Source organism: Talpa occidentalis, unplaced genomic scaffold (assembly GCF_014898055.3).
Source record: "Talpa occidentalis isolate TD23 unplaced genomic scaffold, MPIMG_talOcc4v2.1 talOcc4.2, whole genome shotgun sequence".
In the NCBI taxonomy this organism is placed as follows: Eukaryota; Metazoa; Chordata; class Mammalia; order Eulipotyphla; family Talpidae; genus Talpa; species Talpa occidentalis.
In genome coordinates this window covers 109723778-109738620 of record NW_023602073.1, presented here as the reverse complement: position 1 = coordinate 109738620, position 14843 = coordinate 109723778, and positions in this window count along the sequence as shown.

The following is a 14843-nucleotide window of genomic DNA, read 5'->3' as shown; positions in this document are numbered from 1 at the left end:
TCGGGAAAGTGGCACCTTTCATCCTCTTTGAGGGAGAAGGGCACTGTGTTCCAGCCTGACTTATACAAATGATAAGAAACTAGAAAGTGTGCAACTCTTTGCTGCCAAGGTTCATTTTGACCAGAATGAACAGCCAGAATGTGGTCTCTAACTTGAATCTGCACATCTGGTGGTTTGGAACCCACTGTGACCTAGACTTGGCCCCCACAGTGAGGAATGTTTGTCCTCCTACTCAAGAGGTGTCTCCTCCAGAGGTGAGCCAGTCTATTTAAGAAGAAACCAACTTAGGTCTTAGCCACAGTAGGGTGTATATAAAGTAGACTGGAAATCATAGGAAGAAGTCAGAGCTACCCTATGAGGCTCAAGTAACATTTCACAGTCCCGTAATACTGAACATTTACTATAAGGCACAAAGCTAAGCAACATGTGGCATTTCAATGAGCTAGAAAAGTAAACAAATGCTGTTAATTTTGGGTATGCAGAACAAAGCCAAAACGGTGGCTTTGCTTAACTGATTAATTTCTCTAAAGCATTGGTTCTCAACTGGCATGATTTTGCTGCTCTCTCTCTCCCACACTCCCAAGACATTTGCCAGTGTCTTGGTTGTCAAAATTGGGGAATGCAGGAGTCTAGTAGGCAGAAGTTAGAGATGCTACTAAGTCTACAACACACACAAGACAGCCTCCCAAAACAGAAAAACTATCAACAGTGTCAGGGGTTCCACTCACTGGAGTTCTTTTGATTTTGATCATTTATTGACAAATAATTTGGTTTGTTATAGGATGGGTTGTTATAGCCTGCGTACTTCTAACCTCCCCACAATTCCCTAAGGACAGGCATTCTCTCAAAAAGCTGAAGGTTTTCAGCTAGGCAAAAAGTTGGGTATTCCAACTGTCTTTGCCTAATGCAGGAAGGTACTTTTCAATGCCATCGCTTATAGTATTGAAACCATGATCTATGTAAAACTATATATACCTTTAACCCTGGGAAGTAAAAATGCAAGCACTGTTAATCTAACCACATAAAAAGTCCTGAATGCTAGTAAGCCTCTTCCTAAAAGAATGGAAGTTAATTTGGCAGTGAAAGTCTCAGACTCTGAGCCCTCTCCTTAAGTGCCTTGTCTCAACCCCTGCCAGTTGTGAAGGGTCAACACCAATGGTATCTTCAGTAACTTACAGTGGTGAAAGACTAAATGTAAAATCCACAGAACAGCACAGTCTGGGACTGGCTTAGTAATAGTTATCTGATGACAGTGGTAATCAGATGTAGTAATAGTAGCAGCAAATAGTACCCTAAACCCACGGCAGTTCCTGGATAGGTTTATCTGGTATTTGCTTTCCTGCTCAGAGGTTCAGCCATCATGACCCTCAGGAGTGACATGACCTCTGAGGAAAGCGGGGTGGGAGGGGTGACTGGGCAGCACCCCATCCTTCCATCCTGTGATTTTTCTATTCACCCCTCTTGATTTGGGCCACTCTAGTTTCAAAGCCCTTGTCTTGTTGCAGTTTGCTTGCTTTTGCTGTTCTAGTTAGGGGGATAAGGATGAACATAGCCAATGAAAGGAGGAGACTACTGCCCACTCTGTCTTTACAGATAAATTTGTTTGAGGTATGGATGGACAGAGTTCAGCACACCGCCTGGCATATATAGTGTGCTCAGTGGATGCCAGCTGTAATTATTACAATATGCAAGTGTTTGGAGGAGGAAATGGGAGACATTTTAGGAGGGTAGAGTATAGAAGTTTTCCTCAGCAGTTCCTTTGCCATCTCATCACAATTTCCCTGTGAAGTAAGTGATGTTTTCCTTTCAGTGAAAAATACTGATGTTCTGCAAGGTAATCCAGGATATGAGGACTCTGGATTTAGACTCTAAAGGCACATCTGCCTTCTTGTGGATAGGGACCTGTGGCTTGGTACCCAGCCTTTACTTGGTGCTGAATAAATTATTGAATGCAAGGACGGATAGATTTTCAGTAACATTTCCTTTGTCCTCTAAGTTGAAAAAAGTAAATGGATAGATAAGGTTTTTTTTTTAGTACAATTTTAAGTGAATGCAGAAAACACTTCTGGATATTAAAAGCTTGCTGATGCAAAGTATCTTATTTTCCTAAACTTAGCTGCATATCACAGTTACTTTCTGACTGACCACAGGATTTTTGTTTTTAAAAGCTTTGCAGATAATTCTGATACTGCCAGGTTTGGGCACTTAGCTTAGAACCTTTGATATCCTGGAATTTGGTCAGATTTGATCTTAACATTTCTACTTAAGTCATTACAAAAAGAAATCAAGAAAAAAGTCAGGACTTATCAGATCTTGACTACTTTTGTAAATCTTGATCTACAATAAGTGAAGTGTGCCTTGTTCTAACCTTGCTAAGAAAATAAGACCTTGATTTGGAGACCAGGAAAGTTAATTCAAAAGCACAGAAGAAAATTTAGAGGATTCTGGCTAACACCTTTAGCACAAATGCTTTTATTCTCCAAACGAGTGCCATAAATACAAGTGAGCAAATAAAATCAACCAGCAACACTAAGCGTTTTATCTGTGCAAAATCTTACAGACAAAAAAGATCAAACTCAGATCCTTAAGAATCTCAGTCTTGGCATCTTTACAGACACATCACCCAAAGCAGTGATAGTGAAGGCAAAGATAAACAGCTGGGACTACATCAAATTAAAGAGCTTCTGCACAGCAAAAGAGACAATAACAAAAACAAAGAGAAACCCCACCAACTGGGAGAACATTTTTGCACCCAACACTAATGATAAAGGACTGATCACAAAAATCTGCAAAGAGCTGATGAGACTCAACAACAACAAAGAAAATAATCCAGTCAAAAAATGGGCAGAAGAGCTAAAAAGAAACTTCTCTGAAGAGGAAATGCAAATGGCCAACAGGCATATGATAAAATGTTCAACATCACTTGCCATCAGGGAAATGCAAATCAAAACTACCATGAGATACCATCTCACACCAGTGAGAATGGCACATATTAAAAAAACTAGCAACAACAAATGCTGGCGAGGGTGTGGAGAAAAAGGAACTCTTCTGCACTGTTGGTGGGAGTGCAAACTGGTCCAACCACTGTGGAAAGCTGTGTGGAGATTTCTGGACCTACTAAACATAGAGCTTCCATATGATCCAGCAATTCCACTCCTAGGTATTTACCCAAAGGACACAGAAACATCAATTCCAAAGAACACCTGCACCCCTATGTTTATAGCAGCACTGTTTACAATAGCTAAGCTTTGGAAACAACCCAAATGCCCAAAAATAGATGACTGGATCAAGAAGATGTGGTACATATATACCATGGAATATTACTCAGCATTCAAAAAAGATAAACACATGCAATTTGCAGCAACATGGATGGCGCTGGAAGGGATCATGCTCAGCGAAATAAGCCAAAAAGAAAAAGAAAAATACCGGATGGTCTCACTCATAGCAGGAATCTAGAAAACTTAAATAAGGGACCAGGAAAATGAATAACTATAAGAAAGTGAAAATCAAAATCAACAAAAAACTATGAACCAGAGACACTTTTTTGGGGGGCGGGGGCGGGAGGGGAGGGATTGGGGTCAGAATGGGGGGGCTGCAATTGTATGGGGAATATAACAATAAAATTTAAAAAAAAAAAAAAAAAAGAATCTCAGTCTTGGACTACCTGGTGGCACAGGGGTTAAAGTCGCAGCACTGTGAAGCTATTGCCAGCCACTGCAGCATGAGTTCTACCCCTGGCCGGGGAGCTAACCCACAAGGCGCAGCAGACCTCTCCTGACTCGCCTGCTGCTCCCCTCAAGAGTGTATTTCATTCAGTCTGCCTGTTCTGTTCCCCGCTCTGTCTCTGGTGAATCCTCTCACCCCTCACACCTCTGGCCTTACACCACAGTTCTTGTATGCATAAATAAATAAAATTTTTTTTAAAAAAAGTATCTCAGTCTTATTAGGACACTATCATCAAAAGACCCCCTGATGGCACTGCCAGACAGGAAACATGGCAAATTTGAAGACAAAGGAACATGTGGATTCTGATGGAGGCTACGGGTGGTCATTCAAAGTAAAAAGAAAATATCTGGTTTTCCCTTCAACTCCTGAGGAGCTTCAAAGTTGGCACCATTGTCCTTACAACAAAAAAATGGACGATTGAAAATCAGTGGGCCTCCCCGGTGGCGCAGCGGTTGAGCGCTGGGTTGCGAAGCTGCCCGCAGCCTCTGCGACGCTGGTTCGATCCCCGGCTGCTCCCCGGCCACCAGAGGAGGGTCCCACATGGCGCGCAGACCTCTCCTGCCGCCCGCTGATCCCCTCAGCAGTGTACGTCGGTCCTTCTGCCTGCTCTGCTCCCCGCTCTGGCTCTGGTGAATTCTCTCACCCTCCTGTGCTTCTGACTATACCCAGTGCATGTATGAACAAAACAAACAAACAAATAAATAAATAAATAAACATGCCTCTATAAAAAAAAAAAAAAAAAAAAAAAAAAAGAAAATCAGACCCAATCAAAGAATTGAGGTTGCGGAACAAACCACCACTCCAAAGCCCAGAGACAGCCAAAATCTTAGGGCAGACGCTGCTGGGGTCATACACTGGTACAATGCTTGCTTGGTAACAGTGAATAGCTGCAGGTGCGATATGGACTAACTGGAGGGGGAGACACCTGGGACCAAGATCTTAAAGGGGCCCTCACTTTGCTGGACTTTACCTACAGGAACCTCACCAGATTCTGTCGTGTAGATCAAGAATTACCCTTCTATGGCTGTGGTAGGGAGAGATGAGATATTGTGAAATACACCCAAAATCTTAGACCTGCTCTCCAGGGTAAAAGGCTGCCAGAACATTATCCCAGCTAGGGGAAGGGCATTGTTCCCATGACAGCTTCCTCTGGCCTTCCTGTCTCACCTAAGGAGGGGGGCAGTGGGGGGAATACCTCTACCTCACAGTCAGGAGTCTAGGGGACTCCCTGGTGGCACAAGGGGTTAAGCATCAACACTATGAAGCAATCCACAGCTACTGCAGCACAAGTTCAATCCCGGTCAGGGAGGTGACACACATGGCCCGCAGACCTCTCCTGTCTCGCCCACTGCTCCCCTCAGCAGTGCACTTCAGTCAATCTGTCTGTTCTGCTCCCCACTTTGTCTCTGGTGAATCCTGTCACCCCCTGCACCTCTGGCCTACAACCCAGTTCTTGTGTGCATAAATAAATCTTTAAAAAAAAAAAAAGAAGAAGAAGAAGAAGAAGAGGAGGAGTCCAGACAAGGAAATAAACTGGAAATGTTGCAGCCGAAGAAGAGAGGAAGGGGGAATCTGCACCATTGGGGGAACTTCACTTGTGAGGGTCACAGACCCACGTAAACATTGAGATTTAATCTGGAGATTATAGAATGTCCCCACCCTGCCCTCCCTGCCACCGCCCCCCTACCGCCATTCCAAGAGGACTCCAGGAAAATCACAGCGGATTACAACTGCAAGCTGCAAGACAGACTGAGGAAAGGTAACTGGGGAAAGGAAACCCAAAGTGAAAAAGAGTGACAAAAGCAAAGACACTAGAGGAATTTGAAGCCTTCGGTATCTATAACTACAGCAAACATGAAACAGTCCACTCCCTAGTCAGGTTACCATAAATCTTTACTTCTAAGTCCTGTTTACCTCAGTTCCTATTATCTGGTGCAACATGTCTGACATTCAATTAAAAAATGACAAGGCGAGAAAAGTATGAAGACACGCAACACTCAGAAGCAGAAAAAAATATGATACAGATGTTGAGAACGTCAGAGGGAATTTTGGAACCTCTGATGTAAAAGCATTCCGGACCCTCCTGCCCGAAACAAGTGTGACTGGGGTGCGCCTTGTATCTGCACGACACAGGGCACGGTGGCTTGGTGTGCTGGTTGTGGGTACGTGTGCTTTAGAAAAGAGCAGGAAGAGATGGGAAAAGAACTAGTGTACTGTCTGTGAGTGCCCAGCTTCAGCCCAGGCGCCACACGTGCATTATCTCATTTAATTTTCATAACAGCTTTATTGGGTGGTTGCTATGCTCATTTTTTTTGAGCAGGTGTTTGTTGTGGTTGGTTTAATATATATTTTACACCGCCCTCCCTGGTGGCTCAAGGGGTTACGTCTCAGCACTATAAAGCTATCTGCAGCCACTGCAGCACAAGTTCGATCCCCAGCCAGGGAGGTGACCCACATGGCGCAGCAGACCTCTCCTGTCTTGCCTGCTGCTCCCCTCAGCAGTGTATTTCAGTCAGTCTACCTGTTCTATTCCCCACTCTGTCTCTGGTGAATCCTCTCCCCACCCCCGCACACCTCTGGCCTGTACCCCAGTTCTTGTATGCATAAATAAATACATCTTTGTCCATTTTTGTACAATGTTTGCTTTCTCCTCTCAGGTGTAGTCCCCATAAAATTCCCACCACCAATTCACCAGTGCACCATCACCATTGTCTCTTGTGCTCTTCCCTCCCCTTTTTTGATCTCTCTCCCTCCCCCTGCCCTGCAGAATGTCTCTGATTTATTGTTGCCTGTTAATTTTGGTTTTTTGTTTATTATTATTTTTTCCTGATACTTTATTTGGTTCCCCTATATTCCTCCTGTAAGTGGAACCATCCAATGTTTTTCTTTTTCCTTTTTGATTATTTCAATGAGCATAATCCCTTCCAGCTCTATCCACATTTTGCCAAGAACTGGGAGAGTTTAATTTGTCCAAGGCCACACAGCCAGCAAAATGTGAAATTGGGATGCAAACCCAGGTCTTTATGATCCTGAAGCCTATGCCATGCTGGAGTGTTGGCCCACGCCGCAGTGTTGACCTAAACAGTCAGTATCTGCAGACTCTGGGGTACCGGGTCCTCCAGCCCCCAGGGCATCTGTGCCCCTATTGCTTGCACAGTTGCCTTGATACCAGTGTTGTTATCAAAGGAAAGTTAAACATTTTAAAGAATTTGGTTATAAAACTGGAATAGCCATCCCTGCTTGGCACATGTAAACACTGCAGCTTTGTCATTACTTAGCTTTCTCGGTACATTTCCTTTCCTTTCTAGCTAGATTATACCTTAATCCAGTTGTTTTCATGTTCAGTAAATCCAAACCATGTTTAACCGGTTTATTCATCAGAGAGTCTCTGAGGTGAAGAAAGTTGTCCTTTCAACTGCACTGGGGATTTGCTGTCTTCTTTCTGCAAAGGGATTTTCCTGGACCTGTAATCTGAACACTTTGACCTGTGGAGTTATTTTCCCCCACTATGAGCAAATTTGTGAGGCTTGACCCTTTGTGTGCTGTGGTGCAGAGACAATGCAGTTTTGAGAAAGTCCTTTCCTGACAACAGTAGTGACTGATGTTGGGATGTTGATCATTTGACTATCACTTCTTCAGTCTTACTGCTCCTGGCCACTGCAGCTGCCCTCTGCTCGCCTCAGCTGCATGCTTCTGGAAGGACCCTAGAGTGGTCTGTTGAGGAGCATTTTGAGAGTTGACAGTGTGACTTAAACTGAAGTGAAATGATCTCTCAGACAACAGTCTGTTGGTGAAATGACAAGATTCTCATGCACGTTGTCAGGAGGGAGGATAAGTTGGCACAGTTTCTTCTACCAAAGGCAATTGGGCAGTAACGATCAAAATTATGAGCCCTGAAATTCCACTTCTAGGAATTTATCTTATTTTCTGTTTTGAGAAATGACACTTATAGAATATACATATATATATATGTGTGTGTGTGTGTGTGTGTGTGTGTGTGTGTGTGTGTGTATCCTAACGATTAACTGGTATGTCTGACTATGTCTAAACGATTATCTAAGAAACAGGTAACATGGGTTGTCGGGATGGGGGAGCGAGTGGTCCAAGAACAGTGACAAGAGGAAAACATTTCCCACTATACTTTTTTTTAATTATAAATTTTAAATTTTTTTTACATCATTGTTCATTTTTAAACAATATTTGCTTCCCCACCACCCCCTCAGGTGTAGTCCCCATAGTTTCCTTCACCAATGCACCCGGTGCACCATCACCTCAGTCCCCTGTGCTCCTCCCTCCCTCCCTCTGATCCCTCTCCCTCCTCCTCCCCCCTCACAAGACTCAACAAAAACAAAGTAAACAATCCAATCAAGAAATGGGCAGAAGAACTTAAAAGACATTTCTCACTCTATACTCTTAAAAGAAAAAAAAATCTTTTACTTTTGGAATCATCTAGATTTACAGAAAAATTGTAAGGGCAACGCAGTTCTTATACACTGCTTCACCCAGTTTCTCTTCACGTTAACATCTTACATGACCATTTTATGTGGTATTTACGTCAAAAATAAGAAACCAACTTTAATACAATATTATTAATGAAATGCCAAACATTGACTTTCACCTGTTTCTGTATGAATGCCCTTTTTCTTTTCAGGGTCCAGTGCAGGAGACCACACTGCACAAGTCTCTTTTTAGTCTCCTTTGGAACTTTTGCATTTTGTATTATGTTTGAATTAATTATTCAAAAATAAGTAAATTTTAAAATGAAAGAGACAAGTAGAGACACAGGAGGTTATGACTCTAAGGACTTAGGAGCAATCAAATCCTAGCCTCTCCTTTTCTTGACATGGGAAGGGACTTGTCCAAGAGTGTCCCCCGAAAGCAGACCCAGAGGCTCACCCAGGGGTGGGACTGGGCAGCTTGGGGCCCCTAGAGACCAGAAAAGGCATAAGCTGGCAACTCACCCAGGCTTGGATTCAAATATTCCTTCTGGGTCCATTGGCCTTTAGGTATTTTTTTTTTTTTAAATCTGGATACTTTTGCTCAACATAATGTTTTAAGAGTCAGCCATGTTGCAGCGTGTATCATTGTGGGTAATGTGCTTGAAAGACCAAACACATGAAAATTCTTTGAGGAAGGAGTTATGATTTCTAAGAATTTATTGAGAAAAGAAAGTGGGTTTTTTCATCCTTGATCTCTACTTCTGTGTATAAATATGTCACCACTCACCAACTCTTCCCTTCCTGGGAACACGCAAGCATGAAGGGCCCCTGGGCCCAGCTCTGCACAGGGGAGCTGTGGGAGGAGCATAGCAAGATGAAGCCCACAGAGATGCCATCACTCCTCGAGAGAAGGAAAAGGGAGCTCCTGTTATGGACACTAGGTGGATACTTTCAGATGAAGAACCAGGGTGCTGATCTTTTTTATGGACAGCAAAATTCAGTTGTAAAAGCCAAGGGAAGGGCCTGAACTCTGGTTCAGAGCAGCTGTGTGACCTGGGAGATGACACTTGCCTGCCGGAGCCTCTAATGTAAAATGATGGCAAGGACAGCCCACATCTAAAGCCTCACCTGTTTCATCATTTCTCTTTACCATTCATGCTCACACCCCTCATCGATGCATCTTCTTCAACTTCAATGCTCTTGATTTTCCGCGAGGCATCCCTGAGACACTATGGGTAGGGAGAGTGTTCCTGAACTTGCACAGGAATTGCCAAGAAAGCAGGCCCATCCTTAATATCTTCCATATTGCCAGTGTCTCCACAGACCCCCCCCGTAGCACCTATTAATTTCCTGCCTACAAGATTAAATCAGTTGAAGTTCCAACGTTGGAAATTTTAAATAAATTTGATAATTACAACAATAAATAGACAATGAAAACCTAATATAAATATAAATGCAATAAACATGTCAAGCTTTTAAAAATAACAAAACCACCTTAGAGATTCTTTGAAAAATAGCTGAAAATATAACTCTCCCATAATCCCACCATTTTTTTCCTTATGCAGCTGTTCATGTGATAATACTGCCATAATACACTTAAAGCTAGAACAATAAATGTGGAGGGTATAGGAAATGTGCCTGTGCTATATTCTATTGGAGATTTTCATCATTTCCAACTTCAAAATACAGACAGCACTGTGTCAAACACTTCCACACAATAAAGCCCCTACTATGTTTTAGGTTTTCCTTTGAGCCAGAAGTACATCAAATGATTGGTTGAATACCTTTGGCTGGTAATACCAGCTGCTAAATTGTTTTCCACAGGAGTTGTATACCAACTTACTGCCGTGAGCACCTTGTAAAAATGCCTAATTTGCCGTGGCACCTTTTAATTTGGGAAAGATGCCTGCACTGGAGGTGTGCTCTTTCGGCTGGGAGGTAAAGTTGGCATTCTAATCCCTCTGCTGGCTTACTTGTTGGAAGAGAGATACTATTTCCAGATCTTAGCCAACTATTTGGGCAATATAGCTTGCGACCTTATCCCCTCTGGTATTTACTGCTCACGTTTCTAGACTCTCATGGAGACAGGGTTATACAAGGGACTGCTACCATTTTCTTTTCTTGGCAGTGTCTGAGTTTCATTTGCAGGTGAGAGGAATTGCTTCAAACCACGGGTAAAGAGCTCTGGGACCATGTAGGATAAAAGGGGATCCATGAACAGATGTTGATATAGACACCCTTAGAGTTTTGTGGAAGCAGTCTCAGAGAACTGTGGATGACAAGAATCCAGAGAGTTCTAGAACTGAAACCTCTTTCTTTCTAGAGCTGATCCTCACGTCTCCATGATTCTCTCCCATATCACATCAAAGGCCTGGAATCGGGGACACAAACCTCAGCCTGACTCACACTACTTCATTCATATTTTTTTTGTTGTTAAGATTTATTTATTTATGCATACAAGAGCTGGGATACAGGCCAGAGGTGTGGAAGGTGAGAGGATTCACCAGAGACAGAGTGGGGAACAGAACAGGCAGACTGACTGAAACACACTGCTAAGGGGAGCAGTGGGCAAGACAGGAGAAGTCTCCTGTGCCATGTGGGTCAGCAACCTGGCCAGAAAAAAATATATAAACAGATGTGCAAGAACTAGAAAAAAACAGGCAAAAATAAAATGAGTTGTGTTGGGAAGGTGAAATGATAGATTATCTTTCCCTCCCTATTTTCTTACAGTCTCTAAAATAAAACACACATTACTTTTAATGTTTGTAGGGTAAGGAAAAATGTCAGGCTTTTCTGCCCTCCCACCATCAGGATAGATGATGGATCCTTGCGGTCCTGAATGCATGCCTGATGGTGGGCACCGGGGTGTGGGCATAGGTAGATGGGATTCACCTGGGCTGAGACTGGGCTTTTAAGGGTGGCGTCACAGGGACGCCAGGAGAAGCCGAGAGAGAAGCAGAGATCACCAGAGAGCCCAGATAGAGTGAAGACTTGCTGGGGGCTGGGAGGCCTGCCAGCCTCCTGGCCCCCCCGGCACCATTGCCTGCCATGTACCGGGTAAACCCCAATAAATGCCTGCAAAAAGCCACTGAGGACTCTGACTCCTCCTTTACCTGGTCTGCTGGATCATAGAAAACCTGCTCCGTGTCCATCCTGACCCTACAATGTTATACTCTGGGCTGAAGAAGTGGGTACAGAGGGCTTTCTCCTGGTTCAACCACACTTTATAGAACTCCAAGACACCTCTAAGGAAGAGGGCCAGGGAGGGATGTGTCTATCCCTTGGGCCTGACAGACTCAACTCTACTTTTAAAATTCACAGAATCTGGACCCACAGCCCCTCCCCCACCAGGCTTGAGTTGCCCAGTGTATAAAGAATCCACTGATTGTCCCTATTTCAGGCTTCTGAAGATGCCTTCCTTTCCATTGCAGGGAGATTGAGGTGAAGAAGGAGTAACCTCAAGTGCTATTGACAAGAACTGGCTTTTGACTTTCAGGGCAGATGTAGACGGGACCTTACTGGCCCCTACAGGGAGCAGGTCACAAAGAACTTGGGGTCTCAGTCAGGGGGCACTGCTCCTCCCTGCACACCAGGCACTCTTCCCCTTCAGCCTCCCACAGTCCTTGGATGCTCTGCACTGAATCTCAGGCTGCTGCCAATTACAAAAGGACTCTTAACTCTGTTTCGCAGCCCCTTGATTGATAGCACTGGTGAGTGAAATTATAAGCCTTAATGATCACGTTAATTCCTGGGGAAAGGGAGGCGGTCAGAAGAGGCTCTCAATCATAAGCTCCACAATCAACTGGGTGAGTTCAATGACAGCCCAGGGCAGGGAAGAGGGAAAGAATTAACTTTTTTAAAGGTCACCAGCAAGTAGAGTGAGAGTAGCCAGGCCTGAGGGGTGAGGGGCACAGAGATCCTGGAACCTGAACACTGATCCCATCCTGTTCCTGACATGAGCCTGGAGTCAGTGTTCCTTACCCTTAACAGCACACTGGAGTCATCGGGAGCTTCCTAACACTGACACCTGGACTTCTCCCTGAGATGGGGAAATTGCTCTGGGCTATGCTCACACGTGATTCTGTGTGCAACCAAGACTAAGAGAGACTTGTCTGAAGGAAAGAATTGGGAAGGGCGGATAGCCAAGGTTGAGCACTTAATCTGATTAATTCTAGCCACCCAGGAGAATTTCTTCTGATGGTCCCCCTAGCCCACTTAAAGGTAATGATGATGAAAATAGAAGGAGGGAAATTAGCATCGCTGAGTCAGGTGCTCCTTTGCACAGATGAGAACAGGGAAGCACAGAGAGGTTCATTGACTTGGCAGAGATCACGCTGGTTGGTACTAGAAGCCCCCTCTCTTCACCCTGGCCTAGGCTCAAAACTGGGCCAAGATGAAGAAGATGCCCTCCTTGGCATGGGAGCTGCAGATGTTCTCAGCTTTCTGGTCCAGGAGCCCAGGCCTCCAATGACTCTTGTTCTGTGTCCCAGGACTTAGCCATTAACACATATTAAAAATACCAGGGCCACACATTGAAGAAGGTTATCTCCTCCCCTTGAAGATGAAATCTGTGACCTTGGCCTCCTCAAGCCATTGACCCTACTCACGGTTTCCCAGCAGAGCTTTGCAACATTCTGGCACATCAGAAAGATGCCCAGGCTCTGTGGCAATACCCAGTTTCTCAATGGAGAGATTGCCCTCTGCTCACGGCCAATAGGCCCAGCTCACAAACTCTGAGGACTGTCTCTAAAGATCTGTGTTCAGGTCAGCAATATTGAGAAAAAGTTACTTCATAGTCCAAAGTGAGTTTCAAAAATATAAACACATTGTTTAAAATACCAACAAGAAAAAGAAAAAAAGAAAGCATTTGTCATTTGTGGCCAAGGTAGCAGAGTTATTCAATTAGAGAGTTATTGCTCTATTTCCTTAAGTGATTATTTCAAATGCTATTGTGAAATGAGTGGCTTGAGATTCTCAGAGCAGCATAGTAGTTGCAGAAGGAGTCTGGCAAGCCGCTTCTACATTTCTGTTTATCCACTTCTTCTCAGTCTTCATGGTGGCGTGGGTTTTCCCCAAAATTCACAGAAGTGGGATGGCCTGGACTGAAAAACTTGAGGAGACGAGCTGCACCCATAGGTTCAGGGTGAAACCTACTCAGCCAGTTCAATAAGCATGTGACAGGGTAATAGTCCTAACAGAAACATATGCACCCTCTGTATTTTTCTAACAGCTTCTGAAGTGTTCATCAAGCCTGTGTCTGATTAAGCACTTTTAAATTCTAAGCAATGAAATGGACCCTCTCGTACCCTCTTGGCAGGAGTGCAAATTGATACAACCCTTTTGGAGAACCATTTGGCGGTATGTCTCAAAATTAGAAATGCATCTAATCTTTGACCCAGAAATGCCACTTCTAAGAATTATTGTACAGAAATGTCCCTACAAGTCCACGGAAATATACGAAGGATTGTTTTTTGCACTTTAACTTATTATAGTGAAAAAACTACAAGCAACCCAAGGCAATCAATAAGGAATTAGTTGGATAAGTTGTAGTCCATTCATAAAATGGAAACTTAGACAGATATTAAAAAGAATGAGCTAGAGACATAAGAACCACACACAAAAATAACATACTTACAGAAAAGGAGGTTTCTATTTTCATAAAAAATAATTAAGGATGGCATCCACAGTGTAGGTTTTGGGCCAAAGAGTTCAGTTCTTTGGTTCCTCGATTGTGTTATAAACCTTGAACTGTAAGTGGGGTAATTTGGGAGTCTCGATTCAATTCCTGAACTCATCCCCATTCTTTCTTTTCCCTAATCAAAAAGCAACTAAAAGTCATTCAAACACAAATGTGAGACTCCTAATTGTCATAGTACATAACTACACTTGCAAAGTGACCTTTCCCGGATTTAGAAAGCCAGTTGTCAAACAAACACTGAAGGCTGGGTTTTGACTGCAGTGGTCACTGGGCTGGCTTCACCTTCTCTTGTTGGTATATTCAAGTTGCATGTATTGGAATTATATATCTCGAATGCGTATATTCAAAGACGACTGTGGTACCTCCCCTACAACACCAGCCTTCAAATCCATGCAGGCAGTGAAGTTGTTAAATTACCTAGGCTTTACTTAGATACTTAGGTTAAAGTACCCCGCCCCCTCTCCCCTCCCCGTTCCCCCGCCCCACGGAGATCCCAGAACCCCGGAAGAGACCACCACTGGGTTTTTAAAAAAGCTATTTTTTTTAAATGTTTCCTTTCTTTTTTTTTTTTTTTAAGATTTATTTATTTATTTATACAAGCACTGGGTACAGTCAGAAGCGCAGGAGGGTGAGAGAATTCACCAGAGCCAGAGCGGGGAGCAGAACAGGCAGAAGGACAGAGGTACACTGCTGAGGGGAGCAGCGGGTGGCAGGAGAGGTCTGCGTGCCATGTGGCACACTCACTTGTGGCTGGGATCGAACCGGCACTGCAGTGGCTGCGGGCAGCTTCGCAGCCCAGCTCTCAACCGCTGCGCCACCAGGGGAGGCCCGCCACTGGATTTTTAATTTTAGGCCTTTTCAAATGTTGAAAGCCAGGTTTGGTTCTTGTTTGGAATGGCAGATACCCCCCGCCTTTTAATTTTACTAAGAATATTTTAAATAGCTTTTAATATATTATAATTTTGCTGAATTTTCTTACA